This window comes from Octopus sinensis, linkage group LG26 (assembly GCF_006345805.1).
Source record: "Octopus sinensis linkage group LG26, ASM634580v1, whole genome shotgun sequence".
Classification (NCBI taxonomy): domain Eukaryota; kingdom Metazoa; phylum Mollusca; class Cephalopoda; order Octopoda; family Octopodidae; genus Octopus; species Octopus sinensis.
The window spans coordinates 6,699,032-6,712,567 of NC_043022.1; the positions used below are offsets into that span (position 1 = coordinate 6,699,032).

A 13,536-nucleotide genomic window follows, 5' to 3' on the forward strand; every position below is an offset into this window, starting at 1 on the left:
AGAGAGAGTGTGAGAGAACATCAAAGAGAGAGAGAGAGAGAGAGAGAAAGAGAGAGAAATATAAAAAGATCCGGGATCTTTTCCTTTTGAACGGCACTTTGTAACATAATTTCTAGGTAACTAAAAAGTTTTAAACTTCGTATACTGGTAGAATGTGTTTATAAAACATCATTTTCTCTTGGTTTTATTGAGAAAATTCTATAGTTTGTAAGATATTTCGTCTGAAAATCCGAGCATTTCGGCAATTTTAACCAATCGATTACCGCCATTGAACTAAAGTCATTTGCTGCGTCTAAAACTGAGACATCCTGTCACTAACCCTCAACCTAACCCTAACCCTAAATTTTTTTTTCTTAATCGTTGAATTAATTTAATTGTTACTCGTGTAAAAAAAAACAAACGAAAGCAATGAGACTCAGCAAATGATTTTAGCTGAAAAGAGAGCATAGGATTGGTTAAAATTCGAAAAATTAAACTACGTTAAACAAACAAATTACAATTTTCTCAAGAAAGCCAAGAGAAAAAAATGTTTTATATTGACACATTCTACCAGTATACGAAGTTTAAAAGTGTTTAGTTAACTAGAAATTGTGTTGAAAACTGCCGTTCAAAAGGAAAAGATACAAGATCCGAAATATAAACACAATCATAAAGAGACAGAGAGAAAGAGAGAGAAATATGGATACAGAGAGAAAGACAGAGAGAGAGGCGAGGGAGAGAAAGAGAGAGAAATATGGATATAGAGAGAAAGACAGAGAGAGGGGAAGGAGAGAAATATGGATAGAGAAATAAAGACACAGAGAGGGGAGGAAGAGAAAGAGCGAGAAATATAGATAGAGAGATAAAGACAGAGAGAGGGGAGAGAGAGAAATATGGATATAGAGATAAAGACAGAGCGAGGGGAGGCAGAGAAAGAGCGAGAAATATGGATAGAGAGATAAAGACAGAGAGAGGGAAGGGAGAGAAATATGGATAGAGAGATAAAGACAGAGAGAGGGAAGGGAGAGAAAGAGCGAGAGAAATATGGATAGAGAGATAATGACAGAGAGAGGGGAGGGAGAGAAAGAGCGAGAAATATGGATAGAGAGATAATGACAGAGAGAGCCGAGGGAGAAAAATATGGATAGAGAGATAATGACAGAGAGAGGGGAGGGAGAGAAAGAGCGAGAAATATGGATAGAGAGATAATGACAGAGAGAGCCGAGGGAGAAAAATATGGATAGAGAGATAAAGACAGACAGAGAGGGGAGGGAGAGAAAGAGAGTGTTAAAAAAAATCGCAAACTAGAGACGCCTCAGTGGAGATGTACTTCCGGTGTGCGCATAAACGTGCGCAGAAGTGGTGGTGTTGCACGTGCGAGTGTATTATGGCGGTTCTGTTGAAAGTGGAGTCGAGAGGTGGAAGTGGTTGAGTGGAGCCTTTCACCCGAATCACCACCACATTTCTTTATTAAACACCATTCGAGGATTTAGACACTCGACGACGACAACATCTCATAGAACAACGAGGTGAGACACCTTTTTTTTAATCTCTTACAGTGCAATCATGGAGGCAGGCTCTGCTTCCATGATTCTCGTCTCTCTTAATTATTTAACGCCAGTTTATTATTCCTCCTTCATTCTTTTATTTCTCCAAATGTTTCGCTCTCTTCTCCAAAACACATCGTTCACACAAAACGACGGTGTCATAGTCTCTTTACTTATTTAAACACGTGTATTTAGACCACACACACATATATATACATATATATATATATCGGTTCCATTCTAGCAAAAACTGTCTGATGAGCGGCAACGAGAAACTCAGAGTAACAGATTCTGTTGAATTTTCTGCTTTAAATAAAGTATATATATATATATATATATGTATGTATGTGTGTGTGTGTATTCGGAGTTTGCTTGTGTACCTGATATATAAATATATATGTTAAGCATTTCTCTGCTCGCTCGTGTGATATTATTGTTGTCTCATTTATCCCCGTATTTACAGCTATACTAACAATGTGTTGGTTCTTAATGGGAGATGCTGGGATGTAAATATGTGTTGGTCTATGCATATATATATATATATATATATATATATATATGTGTGTGTGTGTGTGTGTGTATTTGTGTTTATGTAAGTGTGTATATATATATACACAGATATGTGTATTTGTGTTTGTGTAAGTGTGTATATATACACAGATATGTATGTGTGTGTATTTGTGTTTATGTAAGTGTGTATATATACACAGATATGTGTGTGTGTGTGTATTTGTGTTTATGTAAGTGTGTATATATACACAGATATATGTGTATTTGTGTTTATGTAAGTGTGTATATATACACAGATATATGTGTATTTGTGTTTATGTAAGTGTGTATATATACACAGATATATGTGTATTTGTGTTTATGTAAGTGTGTATATATATACACAGATATGTGTGTTTGTGTAAGTGTGTATATATATACACAGATATATGTGTATTTGTGTTTATGTCAGTGTGTATATATATACACAGATATATGTGTATTTGTGTTTATGTAAGTGTATATATATATACACAGATATATGTGTATTTGTGTTTATGTAAGTGTGTATATATATACACAGATATATGTGTATTTGTGTTTATGTAAGTGTGTATATATATACACAGATATATGTGTATTTGTGTTTATGTAAGTGTGTATATATATATACACAGATATATGTGTATTTGTGTTTATGTAAGTGTATATATATACACAGATATGTGTATTTGTGTTTATGTAAGTGTGTATATATATATACACAGATATGTGTATTTGTGTTTATGTAAGTGTGTATATATATATACACAGATATATGTGTATTTGTGTTTATGTAAGTGTGTATATATATACACAGATATATGTGTATTTGTGTTTATGTAAGTGTGTATATATACACAGATATGTGTGTATTTGTGTTTATGTAAGTGTGTATATATACACAGATATATATGTATTTGTGTGAATGCATATACAACATTAGCGACAATACTCTGATGATTTTCTTGTTGACCATAAGACTATTTTCATGTGTATTTCGCACTGTTTCTGTAATATTTTTTTCTGTATGGGATGAAGTCGTTAATCTACATGTCCAGCTTTCAACGTGGATGGCCACGTTTGGTTTTTCTGCCTTGAACCCTGTCCAGAGACACAGAATAATCCTTCTTTATTATAAGTTTAACTTCTTTTCATTTCTCTCTCCTTACAAGAAACTCCGCCACTATTTAAACTTTTAGCTCTCGTATTCGTAAGTACGATCCTACAAACTACAAACTTGATTTTATATATATATAAAGATCTCTCTTTTAAGTAGAAAGAATAGCCATAACTCTGACTGCTATTTCTAAATTCGGTGTGTGGTGAGGCAAATCGTTGCTAAACCCTTAATTACTTTATATATATATGGCGGTGCCCCAGCATGGCCACAGCTCGTGAGCTGAAACTAGAATCAATCAATCATATATATATATATATATATATATATATATGCATATATGCCCTATACACATTACTCTGATCTAATGTGCACATCTGTAGGTCCCTGTGCGTATGGGGGTGTATTTATACCAACAGTCTTTGTATTATTAGCAGTTGTTGAATTAATCTGTCCTCAGACCGTAATCTTAAACTTCTAATTCATAAATGCTGACCCTAACCGAAGCTTTTAATAATTATCATAAATTTGAACTAACTTTCATTGAATATTACTGTAAATCAGACCGTCAGCGGTTTTGTTTTGGACAAACACTTGTTTGATTCGAACCGGGAATCTGAAATCTTTTAAGTTTAAGTGGCGACGGTGGGTATTTAAACCCACCCCATCATTCTTGGGGTGGAGTCTTCTATAGGTTCTTATCAGAAGCAACTGTCGATACTCTCGTCCAGTCCTTGCTCGGACGGTTCTTTGTAGTTTGAGATCATATCCCACCGAGGTCTATTTTGCCTTTCATCTCTTGGGGCGGTTAAAAAAAAAAAAAGACTCACTCCAAGAACGGGAGATAGGGGAAACGGTATTCTTTCGTTACAAGAACGTGAAGTCTCATGTCTTTTGTAATTTGTTTCGACTCTTTGCGTTCTGAGTTCAAATCCCGTCATGGCCTGGCCCGGTTTAACACCACCATTTTCCCTCTTGGATCTCTCTGATAACGTTCACCCCGTGCCAAGCAATCAAGCCAGGTCTATGGTTTAAGAATGCCTTTCTCCCTCCCTCGTCCCAGTACTCACGGAGGCCCTGTAAAGAGTCAGGAGCACAGCCCCTTCCCTGACTCCCTACCACTGGACTATTGTACCCTCATCCCGAAAGGGACCACTTGCCTTTGGCTCCTGACATGACCTACCTCCTCTCTCTGCCGTTAAGACTTGGTTAACTGGTGATTTAGCTGTTATTTCTCGTAAGTAGATTCCTTGTTTGTTTAATCCTGATACAAGTTGACTTACGATCAAAAGCATTCCAGACATGACCGTCCCGTCTGTATATATCTAAAACCACAGGTTCGCGCTTGTTGTGACATCGTTCAACTCAGAGTGCAACGTTTATTTAAATTTCTATATTCTAAGTTCAAATCGGACCAAAGTTTGTCTTGCGATATTTTACAAGTACTGGAGCCAAATTTGTGGCCGTGTGTTTTCCTCCTCCTCCTCCACATTACTAAGTTATGAATTATCTTCATCACTGAGTGCCTTAAAATGTTTTATTTCGACTGTTTTGTGTGTGTTTACGAAGTAGTGTACCAGTCATCTACTGAGGTTGATTCAGTTGTTTTGTAAATCCTTCCCTGTGTGATGATAGGAAAAAAAAAAAGCTTGTTTGTAAGTCTGTTCTTTAAAAAGATCGTTTTAATGTTAGGAAAACCATCTTCTTTCCCCCCTGAAAATGGTTTGTTGACGGACTTTTTATCACACACACGCACACAATATAGAAGAAAAGTACTCAATGCAGGTTCTTACTTTATTTTGGTCGTTTACAACTGTGGCCATTCGGGGATATTGCCTTCATGCCGTAGAGTTTGTGTGTGTGTACAACTATATATGATATTTAAGCTTATTTGGGTCATTCTTTATAAAATCCATCGTTAAACTTGGCTACAGTTCAAATTGTGTTTCTTTTTATTTTGAATTCCATTAGATTAATTGTTAAACACTAAATTAATTGTTAAAACTGAGAAGCTGTGGAGTGTGATGACTGGTGACTGTGAAATATAAACACGAAGCGTGGTGCGGTGGTGGTGGGGTGCGTCTGTCGGGCGATTTTGGCGCACAAAAATGACATCACGAAAACAGCGAAAGTCATTGAAATTATTGAAGTGATAGTGTTGCTGTAGCTTGGCCGTGATGTTTATTTAATAAACGGGTCCATTCCAGTTAGATCTCATCCTTTTTAGGACATATTTTCTCTTTTATTTAGTGTGCCGTTGTTAGCATGGAACTTTTAATAGTAATGTGTGTATGTGTATGTAATGTGTTATTTGTATTATGTTATATATGTGTGTGTGTGTTCCATATATATAAATATATATATATAACCAACGAAGAGAACAACAGCTCGGTTACCCGATCTGCTAGAAATAGTTGTCGAATGACTGCCCACCGTTTTAAAAGGAGGACACCTTAGCTAAGTGATCGATGATCAGAGATATTGCTTTAACGGCGAGGCTGGAATGATTTCAATGACGGGGGACACAGTCTGTGGTATCGGTTTACCTGAGCTAGCAGAATCGTTAGCACGTCGGGCGAAATGCTTAGCGGTATTTCGTCTGCCGTTACGTTGTGAGTTCAAATTCCGCCGAGGTCGACTTTGCCTTTCATCCTTTCGGGGTCGATAAATTAAGTACCAGTTAAGCACTGGGGTCGGTATAATCGACTTAATACCTATGTCTGTCCGTGTTTGTCCCCTCTATGTTCAGCCCCTTGTGGGTAATAAAGAAATTATTATCGGTTTACCTCGATGTCTAAGAATAAAACAAATACTGTGTCGTATGGAGAGGAGGCGGAGTGTGTGTGAGCATTGCCGTGAAACAATTTTGGGGGGACATCTAGAGAGGCATGGAACCTATACGTGGTAGCTTCAACTGCTAAAAATAACAGCTACCTCCAATCACACCCTATTACTTAGAAAAATAAGAGGGCAAAGGCAGTCTAGATAATGTACTTTTAGCTCGGCAAATACTTTTGAAAGATGATTGGAAAGTCTTTGGTCCTTAGATCAGTTGGATCAGAGCTGAGTTGGTGATTAAACAAAAGAGACATACTAATTTGAAAATTTGCTCAAGGCCAGCAATTTCAGTGAGGCAGGGGTGGGGTTTGCTAAGTTGTTTACATTGATCCCAGTTCTCAGCTGGTATTTATTTTATTGACCCTGAAAGGCATGAAGGGCAGAGTCGACCTCAGCGGAATATGAACTCAGAACCTGAAGATGGCTGAAATGCCACTGTGTTTTCCCCGTCATACTCTTACTCTTTACTCTTTTACTTGTTTCAGTCATTTGACTGCGGCCATGCTGGAGCACCGCCTTTAATCGAGCAACTCGACCCCGGGACTTATTCTTTTGTAAGCCCAGTACTTATTCTATCGGTCTCTTTTGCCGAACCGCTAAGTGACGGGGACGTAAACACACCAGCATCGGTTGTCAAGCAATGCTAGGGGGACAATCACAGACACACAAACACACACACACACACACACACACACACACACACACACACACACATATATATATATACGACAGGCTTCTTTCAGTTTCCGTCTACCAAATCCACTCACAAGGCTTTGGTCGGCCCGAGGCTATAGCAGAAGACACTGCCCAAGATGCCACGCAGTGGGACTGAACCCGGAACCATGTGGTTGGTTAGCAAGCTACTTACCACACAGCCATCTGCGCCTAATAAGTCTGGTACTTATTCTATCGGTCTCTTTTGCCGAACCGCTAAGTGACGGGGACGTAAACACACCAGCATCGGTTGTCAAGCAATGCTAGGGGGACAATCACAGACACACAAACACACACACACACACACACATATATATATATACGACAGGCTTCTTTCAGTTTCCGTCTACCAAATCCACTCACAAGGCATTGGTCGGCCCGAGGCTATAGTAGAAGACACTTGGCCCAAGATGCCACGCAGTGGGACTGAACCCGGAACCATATGGTTGGTAGACAAGCTACTTACCACACAGCCACTCCTGCGCTAACAATTTTAATAGCTTGCTGCCTTACAGTGTTGAAAGATTTTAACCAAATTTCTGTTCATGTAAGTTAAATGGACGTTTATATTTTAAAATATAAAAAGACTCCAAAACCATGTTCAATTATGTAAAATATGAAATTTAAGTATAACAAACTTCTCTCTATCCTATAAACTCTACTCTAACATGACATGATGGTGTGATAATGTTCAGAAATCGCTTAGCAATTTCTCCTATACACTAACTAAGTGGCTGTGTGGTAAGTAGCTTGTTTACCAACCACATGGTTCCGGGTTCAGTCCCACTGCGTGGCATCTTGGGCAAGTGTCTTCTGCTATAGCCCCGGGCCGACCAATGCCTTGTGAGTGGATTTGGTAGATGAAAACTGAAAGAAGCCTGTCGTATATATGTATATATATATATATGTGCGTGTGTTTGTCCCCCTGGTGTGTTTACGTCCCCGTAACTTAGCGGTTTGGCAAAAGAGACCGATAGAATAAGTACTGCGCTTACAAAAAGAATAAGTCCCGGGGTCAATTTGCTCGACTAAAGGCGGTGCTCCAGCATGGCCGCAGTCAAATGACTGAAACAAGTAAAAGAGTAATTTCTTTGTAAAATATTGTCTGTGTGACCAGACACATCTGACAGTAATTGTGTTAGATTTCAGCTAAAAGTCAACGACCCTGGGTGACATTAGTTTCAGTTTTGTAATTGCAAAGAGTTAAAAACTGGATTTGATATTGTTTCTGAGTTTGGGATGAGCCTGGATTTGATTTTTTATGTTTCATTCACTTGGTGTTGACTTTGAGATGAGCCTGGATTAAGCAGACTCGTATATAATCTGATGTTCTACCCATAACCTTCCTGTCTTTTATTTAGTCAGTTTACCTCTATTGAAGACAGCATTTTACAATGTGACCTTCACCTTACAAACACACACACACACACACACAGAGTAAATGTTTTACTTTATTGTATGTCTCATTCTTCTTAATTTCTCCTTGTCTATGACTTTGCAACGGAATCTGTCCCTCACCATTCTTGCCCAACAACTTAAACCTGTCAGCCACTAACAACACGCTGTATTAAATCCAAGCGAAACAGAGTTCATTTAATGAGGTGCCCCTTAATACATACATCACCTGACAGGATGCTTCTGCACTAAGGGATGCACCGCAACTAGTTGTATAGTTTCTCACCTGTGAGGGATCGATGCAGTTGTGAGCAATAAAGTTTCCCATGGATTCCATTTTCCATCTGTTATTTGTTGGGTTCTCTTGTCATGAATGACAAGTGAGGGTTCAGTAAAATAAAGCATTATGTTTTATGGACACTAATGTGTCCCTTGAGGCCTGCTGGTGCCTTGCAAACCTTTCAGCAAATGGAACAAGTTGAGGACTCAGTTTGCTCAAGTGCTTGTTGATCATTCACCATGTGTCTTCTTGAGTGGATGGCAAGACCTGCTTTGCTCCATGGTACAAAACCACAATGGCAGGTAAGGTTCCCATTTAGAGGAGCAGCATTTTGCCAGTCTGTCTTCATGCTTGAACAAAGTTGGTCCCAGTGGTGGAGTCTTTAAACTGAGGCAAAGCAGGACTGGCACCAAGTCCTGCAATCTGATGATTTGATTACCCAGGAAGAAAAGGAAGTGTTGCATTGCTTCAGATTGTCTTTTAGTTTGTCCCTGAAGCACAAGAGTGGCGTTCCAGCTGACCTGTTGGGAATTGGCCAGAGAGAAGTTGCGTTGGAATTCCCACATCACTCCTCACCATCTAAGCTGTATTTTGATGAGGATGGCTTCAATACCTGATATGTTGCCTTTTGTTAGCACCTTACAGTTACAAATATGGTCCCTTGGTTTTATGTTGGAGATACTACGCAAGCAGGGCACACACACACACACACATATACTTCTTCTTTTTACAGCATTCACCCGGGGTGGGTTGAGCTGGCTTCAATCATCCTCAATGCTGCATTTCTCACAAACCCCGACAGGCCTGGCGATTTGAGGCTAACAACTGCGTGATGTCCAACCACTCCTTATTCCAGCGGCAAACGCCATAGATATGGGGGCCTAGGTTGGGTTCCAGAACAGCCTTGACTGTCATCACCCAGGTTTTTCATTGTCCACTACATCGCTTTCGCCAACCCTGAAGGGGAGCTGGGGCAATTGCTCCCCTTCAGGGTTGGCGAAAGCAATGTAGTGGGGGAGCAAAACTTGTAGAATTGCTGTAACATTTGAAAGTCTCTCATTGTGCATTTTAATAGGTTTAGTAATTCAAAAGTAGGTTAATCACATTCACATATAATTATAAGACAAGTCTATGTGGCTTTCATTGTTTGCAATTACAGCCTCCACACAACCCCAGAACCCCACACAACTCTTCACCATGAAGTCACTGGACATCCTGGCCCACTCATTATGGCAACCTTCAGAGAATTGATGTTGGGGTGAGAGGTTTTGTTGGTGGCCTGCTCCAAAATGGCCCACACATCATAGTCCAGAGGGTTGAGATGTGGACTAGGAGAGGGTCAAAAGTTCACAGACCAGAAACCAGGAAGTTGGATTTGCAGAAATTCTCTACCTTCTTGGCAGTATGGCTGAGAACACCATCCTGGGTCCACACATAGTTGCCCTCTGGGTAATTGGCCTTCAGCCATGGCAAGACATGGTACCTCAGCATCTTGTAGTCAGCACCCACCTTTAAGGCCCTTTGATTCTAGACCTTGCTTCCACACCTGAAACTTCTAGTTCTGGTAGTGACTCAGTTATTAGAGCAAGGTCATCAGCATAAAGGAGCTCCCAGGGGCATCCTGTCTTGAATTCCTCTGATGAATAAGAGGGGCTCAGAACTGATCCTTGGTGAACCCCTACTTCTACCTGGAATTCTTCACTATATTCATTGCCAATCCTCACTTTACTGACAGCATCCCTGTACATGGCTTGTACAGTTCTCACTGAGCACTCATGTATCCCTAGTTTCTGCATTGACCTCCAGATAAGGAACTGGAGGACCCTTTCAAAGGCTTTCTCCATGTCAACAAGAGCCAAGTACAGAGGTTTATCTTTGGTTAGGTATTTCTCCTGCAGCTGTCTTACCAGAAATATGGCATCAGTGGTGCTTTTCCCTGGCACAAACCCAAACTGCATCTCATCTAAACTATATCTCTCCCTAATTAGATGGGCTATAACCCTTTCTTTGACTTTCATCACCTGATCCAATAATTTGGTACCTCTGTAATTGTTTCTATCTAAGGCGTTACCTTTACCTTTGTAGCAGTTGACTATAGTGCTGCTACACCAGTCATTGGGTATGACTCCTTTGTGTATCACCTGATATATATAAAGTAATGATTGTTACCACCTCAATGAGGTTGTACCATAGCGGAAACTGTTACTACTCTTTTCAACCCCAGGAGGACATCTCGAGCTGGTTAATGACACACAATCTGTGTATGTTGTATTACAAACAAGGGAGCGAGCAACTCTCATCTAGCGGTGACGGGAACTAATAGTCTACCTAGTTTATGGGTATAATCCTCATCTGTAGTGGATGTACCTGTAGACAGTAGATAGTTCTAAAATCCCTATAAGAGATGCAAGTAACAACAAACTCGTCAGTACTGGTTATACCTGTAAACAAGTATAACCAGTACCAACAAAAGGTTATACCCAGAGACTAGCTAGTCTATTAGTTCCTGTCACCACTAGACAGGAGTTGATTGCTCCCTTGTTTGTGATGAAACAGACACAGATAGTGTGTCATTAACCAGCTTGAGATGTCCTCCTGGGGTTAAAAAGAGTAGTAACAGTGTTGTGTATGGAACAACCTCATTGAGGTGGTAACAGCTGTTACTGTTCAGTAGAGTTACTACTTCCATCCCATATAGAGATTTTAGAACTAGCTGCTGTGCTGGGTATATATATCATCGTCATCATTAAATGCCCATCTACCATACATGGATAGGACAGTCAACAGGAGCCAGCCAGTCAGGTAGAATACCTACCCTAGGCTACTGTGTCTGTTTTGGCAGAGATTTTACGGCTGGATGCCCTTCCTAACATTAACCACTCTGCGGAGTGGACTCAGTGCTTTTCACATGGCATTAGCACAGGCAAAGTTAGTTTTGGCATGATCTTTACAGCTGGATGCCCTTCCAAATGCCAACCACTTCACAGTGTGGACTGGATGCTTTTAACGTGGCACCAGCTGTGGTAGGGTAACCAAGTAACTCTCAAGACAAGGAACTATGAGGAGGGGGACTTGTGTCAGAGGATGAAAGGTTAGAGTGTGACAGAGAGAGAGAAAAGAGAGGGGACATTAGAGGGGGTCATCCAGTATTGAATGATGAAAGGTCAGAGTGTAACAGAAATAAAGTGGCAGAAATAGGTATCTTGCTATAGAGGAGGTACATGGTTACCCAGGCGAGCTATAAGGCGGCGAGCTGGCAGAACCGTTAGCACGCCGGGCCAAATGCGTAGCCGTATTTCGTCTGTCATTACGTTGTGAGTTCAAATTCCGCCGAGGTCGACTTTGCCTTTCATCCTTTCGGGGTCGATTAATTAAGTACCAGTTACGCACTGGGGTCGATATAATCGACTTAATAACTATTTCTGTCCTTGTTTGTCCCCTCTGTGTTTAGCCCCTTGTGGGTAATAAAGAAATAGGTACATGGTTACCCAGAGAGAGAGAGAGAGAGAAGGGAGAGCTATAAGAAAGAGGTTCGAAACAAGTGCACTGATGTAAAGGAGATGCTTAAACGAGAGAGAGAAAGAGTAGGAAGCAATAAAAGTGGGTGAGAGAGAGCAGAAAAGAGATGGGGGTAGTGCTAGGGTATACTCACAAGTAACAAGAATATGAGCATAGAATCTGGGTAGAAAAATAGGGTGTGGTGAGCAGCAAAGCAAGGAAGGGGATTGGAGAACAATCATAATTTATGAAGAGGAAATGTGAGGAAGAGAAAGATGCAGTTAGAAATTGGAGTTCAATTTCTTAGGGTAGAGTGGGTAAAAAGTGTGTTACATGTGGGTGGACACATCTCTTCTAGCACAGTCTTATGGCTGGGCCTTCTCTAGAACCTCATATCACCAAACATCTTGATCTACTGTCATTTCCTCCATGAGTCCCAATGTCCTAAGATCATTCCTCTCCACTACATCCCATGTCGGGGTCATTCCGAAAAGCTCTACCTGCGACGATTTCATCTCAATCGAAGGAGAGGAGCTTTCTCCGTCCGGGTTGCGGATCTGTGGAACAAACTCTTTACATGAACACCACCCTGTACTTAACTCCATGTCCCCTTACATGGCCTTGCTATTTGCTTTTGAGCCAAATTAACTAACTAACATGTCTTCCTTGGTCTCCCTTTTCTGCAAGTACCATCTGCTTTCAGCGACAGGCACTTCTGTATACAGCTGTTGGGGCTAATGCAGAATCACATCTAGAAATCACATTTTAGAAATGCATTTGCATTTCTAAAAAAAAATTGGGGGATTCCAACGTTTTAGATGCTGGAGATTACAACTATACCAAATAAACACCTTTTCAAATCTCCAGCTCCAATTTAAAATATTTCAAATTCCACCCCCACCCCCCAGTGAACCTGGTGCACAGTGACCCCTCCCACCTAAAACAGACCTTTATGATTTTAAAATTTGGTAGTGGGGAGGAGGGGGGATTGGGAAATTTGAAAAGATGGCTTTTTTGGCATATTCCTAATCTAAAACATAAGAATCTGAAAAAGGTTTTCCCAAAGAATGCTTTGTTGAAGGAGGAGGGGTTAGGGTTCTGCTTTGGCCCCAACAGCTGGCTTCATTCATATGCATCACGTCCAAACCAACGCACCCTCCTCTCCTGCCTACCACATTTAATTCCTCTCTTGGGCCTGACTTGTCTCTCATCACAGTTTCAGTCATTAGACCGTGGCCATGCTGGGGCACTGCCTCGAAGGGTTTAGTTAAACCAATTGACCTTCAGTACTTATTTTTGAAAGTCTTCTACTTATTTTATTGGTGTCTTTTTCTTGAACTGCTATGGGGACGTAGACAAACCAACACCAGTTGTGAAGCAGTGACAGGGAACAAATATACGCACACCTAAAACCGACACAAGAACACACATGTGACACACACAAAGCATACATGTACACATTAGCTGCCACACATACTTTTGCAATTAGACAGCCCCACCCACGCATCCACATATATGGAGCACATATACACACATTGCGCCACACATGCACACTCCTATACATACTGCCAACTGCCATACATACGTCCATGCTGCCAACAAAGCACGCGGAATTCTGTTCTTGATTTGACGGTCAT

At 40.5% G+C, this 13,536-nt stretch overlaps 1 protein-coding gene across 2 annotated transcripts in view; it reads left to right on the plus strand.

The window, feature by feature from the left end:
* The first annotated feature begins 1,337 nt into the window (after positions 1 to 1,337).
* Positions 1,338 to 13,536, plus strand: part of LOC115224890 (protein ELYS) — a 73,707-nt gene continuing 61,508 nt past the window's right edge. For both annotated transcript variants that reach the window (XM_029795847.2, XM_029795848.2), the window contains exon 1: positions 1,338 to 1,508. The gene's annotated coding sequence lies outside the window, so the exon portion shown is untranslated. The remainder of the gene's footprint in view (positions 1,509 to 13,536) is intronic.